This window comes from Aegilops tauschii, chromosome 6, assembly GCF_002575655.3.
Source record: "Aegilops tauschii subsp. strangulata cultivar AL8/78 chromosome 6, Aet v6.0, whole genome shotgun sequence".
NCBI lineage: Eukaryota > Viridiplantae > Streptophyta > Magnoliopsida > Poales > Poaceae > Aegilops > Aegilops tauschii.
The window spans coordinates 477,833,770-477,839,060 of NC_053040.3; the positions used below are offsets into that span (position 1 = coordinate 477,833,770).

At 41.4% G+C, this 5,291-nt stretch overlaps 1 pseudogene; it reads right to left on the reverse strand.

Annotated features, from left to right (window-relative positions):
* Positions 1-300: 300 nt before the first annotated feature.
* LOC141025444 (cysteine-rich receptor-like protein kinase 15) lies at positions 301-4,181 on the reverse strand (annotated as a pseudogene).
* Between the last annotated feature and the right edge of the window lie 1,110 nt (positions 4,182-5,291).

Here is a 5,291-nt window from a genome sequence, read left to right on the forward strand (position 1 = left end):
TCCAATTTTTATCTCAAATTTATTTTGGGCCATGAAAAATAACTATATAACGAAAATATCATGACTTTGGACCAGCCAGGCAAGCAAAAAGACTAAGAGAAGTGAGAAAAGACCATTTCTACACAACGCAAAGACACTTGTGTCAAAAAGGTAATAAAAAACAAAGAGAAGTGAGAAAAAGTCATTTATATACAACAAAAATGCACACCAACAGTTCCTTTACCATCTGCACATTGCTTCTCTTCAACAGACAACAAACATCACCGATGTCTACTCAACAAGCCTTAGTTTGCTCCTGGCTCACACCTCTATTTCAGCATCGGTGAAGATGTGTATACTGCAAGAACCAGGCTGCGCAGGCCGGAGCAGCCTCTTGTTTCCGTTGCCCAGCATCGTCATGACGTCGTGCATGGTAGGCCTGTCCTCCGCGACATCTTGGACGCACAAGAGCGCGATCTGGATGCACCTCATAACGTCCATTTCAGGGTACTCCTCGCCTAGCGAATCATCCACCAGCTCGTCGCACCTCTGCTCTCTCCACAGTTGCCATGCCTATTATGCGAACAGAGTATGCGTTAAAACTAGTGACCTTATTCATAGTCGCCAGGTCTATTAGCCAAACATATTAGTTGTGCGTTCAAGAAGTATGGCTTGCGTTCAAGAAGTATGTCTTGCAATCATATGTACAGGTCATTTTTTTGAAAAAAAGTTCAAAGAGATGAGTATTTCTTTTTCATGACAAAAGGAGGTGATAGTTAACTAGGTATAGGGATTATATATAGAGATTGAAAAAGATAACACATAATAATTGCTGGCTTTGTAGAGGGACATCTGAAGTAATATAATGTGTGGATTCTTTGTTTTTGAAATGTTTTATTTTACTCACATATTTCCTGAGTTCGTATGATCTTCCAGATAATTGGTAGGAACCGATGGCCCTCTTCCCACTTATGATCTCGAGAACTAGGATGCCGAAGCTGAAAACGTCTGACCTTGTTGAGTACACACTCTGGGAGCAATATTCCGGCGCGATGTATCCACTGTAATAAAACAATATATGCCAGCAAGGTTATTATAAATTATCACGGTTCACGACAAAAGAAATATCATGGGAAGATGATAGGCGTGACATGTGCTCATTTGATCAAATCAGTTCCATTGCTGATTGAACTTTTCCTCTTTTGTATTTGACAACCCCAGTATTCTTATCATTGCAGATTTGCAAGAAAGATCACGGAAGGGAGGAGAAGTTGTAGACTTAGTTGACTTAAGTATGACAATGCCTTGAATAAGTCAACACTAATACAAGTCATAGGTGTGCAGAGATTCATGTCTATTAGTTTGTGCAATAAGTTTTGAATGCATATACACAGATAATGTTATGTTTCCATCTCCATGACCTATACAGTGCGATAGTATATATCTATGTATTGCATACGCTCAAAAATATTAACACCATCTCCTTTAAATATACGTCATGTAATTTTGATGAATCATTGGAACTCAAGTTATTCTCAACTTACAAGGTACTTAGCTAGCTAAATAAATATTCCCTTAATTATCTTCAGTATGATTCACTTACTAACAAAATATAAAGTCTGACCTAACATGTGAAGCTCATAAAAATGAAAACCTTACAATGTTCCCATAGCTGTCGTTGTATTTGATTCCGTCACGTTGGAGAGGCATATCCTTGCGATCCCAAAGTCAGAAATTTTTGGATTCATTTCATGATCTAATAGGATGTTGCTTGGTTTCAAGTCTCTGTGGACTATGCACTCATGCGCGTAGTCATGCATGTAGACAAGGCCTTCTGTTATTCCTTCAATTATGTGGCGACGCAAGGGCCAGCTCTGCTTTGCTCCTGCCCCTAGTGAATTACAATTTTAAATGTGAACACAGAGATACATTGTTTTCACTAGAATAAAGAAATAGAAGATATTTCTGCCTTTTGTTATTTTTGCGTGAAAGTAGAATGGTGTTATCTTTTGTTTTTCCCAGGGAAAAGTGAACTTACCAAAAATGAACTCTTCCAAGCTACCACTTGGCAAAAATTCATATACAAGTATCCTCTCCTTGCCTTTGATGCAGCATCCAAGAAGCCTGACCAGATTCTTGTGCTGGAGGCTGGCTATGAGTTTGATTTCATTCATGAACTCACGGAATCCTTGAACTGAATTCGGAGAAAGTCGTTTGACCGCTATGTCCTGATCACGAGTCAACCGACCCTAGTGAAGTTTACATGTATTTTTACATGAGAGATCAATAGATGACTAATGCTATCTTGAGAATATGGTAAATGTTATGCATGGCAATCTATGCTTGTTCACGATGCTATATTGAGATGATTTCTATTTAATAAAGTGTCCTTTCATGTGCATGTGTCATTGATGCTTCGAGGGGACAAAATAAAGCTCTATTAAATATAAGAAATGAAGTCACATATGTTTTTTTAATCTTTGAATTAACTAAAAAATAACAAGCGGAAAAAGAACTGAAATTTAAGATTGCAAAAACTAAAAGGAATGTTATTTTGTCTCAGTAAGGCTAACATTCACAAATGTTGATTCAAGTAAATGCCATTACCTTGTAAACATGACCAAATCCACCTTCTCCAAGTTTATTCTCTTTTGAAAAGTTATCAGTAGCACTTCTTATCTTGGAATATCTGAATAGTGAAAACCTCGAGTCGCTTTCACTTACAATTTCCTTTTCAAGGATGACTAGATCCCTATGCAATAATAATTCTACCCAAGAATGGGCAGGTAAGTTACATATTCATGTGAAAGAAAATGAAGAATAAGTCGATGCAAAAAAACACAACAACAATATACCTCGGACTTTCTTCACAATGCATGGCCTTAGAAGCAATCCTAATATGAGCAGAACTACAAGAGGAACTCCAAATACGACAATCTTAAGCACCCCGCTCATTCCATCTTGGATAAATGTATGGGAAAGAGAGAGAGAAAAATCAGTATGAAAAGAAGGCAAATAAGTAGTACTCCCTTTGTCCCATATTAATTGTCGCTCAAACGGATCCATTTAGCACTGAAATACGTTTAGATACATCCGTTTAAACGACTATTAACATGGGATGAAGGGAGTACATTTTAGGGACTTGGAACAAGATTTGTTTCCCTTTTGCTTGGATTAGAAAATTATGTTCAACTATGCGCGTATGGTTTCCTCCAGATTTATCGGCATATCTATAAACTTCATATTTGAAGGTACCGTATTATCTCTGTATCTAGACAAATCTAAGACAAGTAATTCTGGACCAAGAGAGTATAAGTGTTCCTTCAAAATTAATAATGCAAATGCAAATTGTAAGCAGTGAAGCAGCACGTACTTTTCGGCATGTCGATCTTCATAGTGTCGTTTGTCTCCTCGAAGAAGAGTTCCTTCTCGTATCGCAGATTACACCGAACTCCAATGAGCCTGCCCCCGATGAGGAATGAAGAGGGCTGGCCCTGGCTGCTGTCGTTGCTGAACAGCTTCCTCATCTGCCCGATGATGCCGTCAAGGCAGCTCTTGCACTGTGGCCCTGTGAGGTCCAACTTGCACTGCACCATACCATACACCGTGCTCACGCCCTGCTCGCCGAACCCCGCCTCGCCGGTTGCATACAGCTGGCTGGTTGATCTGGGGCTGCCGGAGGTGGCCAGGTCGGCTATGCTGTTCATCAGCTTCACTACCCTCTCCAGCAACATCTCCGCCGCCTCGGTGCCCTTGACCCAGTTCATATTATCTGCGGACCATTCCGGTTCGTTGCTGACGCTCGAGAGGGACTGCTCGTCGTCAGTGAAGCGGAGCATGTACTAGTCGTAGTAGACGACGGCCCTCCTGGTTAGGCAGAGCATGTCCAGGTCCAGGAAGGCGGCTGTGAGGCCATTGGTGCACTTGGCGCCGGTGTAGTCGCCGCGGCAAAGCACTTCACCGTGGACCTTGTCGGGCGCCTCGCCGGAGCTGCCCTTGGCGAAGCCTGACGCACCGGCATCCCTGGCCAAGGTCACTCCGAGATCCTGCAGGTTGGACCCGTAGCTGCTGTTTGCCGTGTACGTGCCGGCGGTCTGGTTGCAAATTGGTTTCAGCGGGCTCACCGTGGAGGCAGCGTCAACGCTCGCCGTCGGTGGCCACAAGGCGAGGAGGAGGTAGAGGGGGAGGAGACACGTTTGCATGGTGGTGACTGGTGAGGTACGTACGTTCGAGAGCGTTCAACTGGTTGGCTTGGAGCCTTTGAGTGGAAGCGTGAGCTTGAGGCTGTCTAATATAACCGTGACCAACTAATTTTTTTTCTTTGAAACATCGTGACCAACTAGTAATAGCAAACTGTAGTAATTAAGTTGCTTGATGGGATGTACTTTGCTTGTTTTCTACAAATTGTCAGTTTAAGAGTGACATTGGGCACTTCGGAACTTGCCGCGAGTATTCCGAGGACCAGAGCAGAAGTCTGACCTTTTGTTCTTTATTGAAGAATGAAGCTCAATTCTGCCATATGGAGATGCATACTCCATTCTGGATTAATAATTGGACATAGACTATACAATTCTTCAAGTCAATGTTCCATATGAATGAATAAAGTGCTCTATATGAATGGATAGGTAACCGCTACGTACTGGATTGGATTTGGACTACTTCTCTACCTCAAGGTGGTTTCCCCATGCGTTTCCCCAAGAATTTTAGTGTCAGTGCTTTGGCCACGGCCGCGCATGCGAAACTTGGACGCGATTTTCGTCCATAACTAAAGGACCCCAATATACATCTGATGTCATAATTTTAGCGTAAATTTTTTGGCTCCCTCAAGTATGTCGGATCCCAATCAAACACATGACAATTACCCGCTGCAGCATGGCAATTCTTCTAAAAAGAAATTACACTACATGGCAACTTTTACTTTAGAACATTGCAAATTCTATACGAAAACATGGTAATTTTATCAATTTTCGCATGGCAATCAGTTTTTCGCTGCACTAATTCTCTGGCCATCCTACCATTTTGTTATGTAATTTGTTTTTGAAGATTAAGAAAGATCATAAATAGCTAAAAATAAATAATTAACAATAAGCATTATCTTAATGAATTATTTAACTTCTTTTGCTTATTACTCTTTTCATTCCACATATAGTGCGTCGCCATGGCATTGGCTTTGGCTGGGGTGAAAGATATTCCTAAATCGTAATCCGAAATCAACTTGATTCAACTTCTTTGCGTGAGATTAATATCTTGCTAGGTGAAGATATGCATCAGACTCTGACGATCTGTGCAGGGCCGGGAAGGCAAAATCCGGG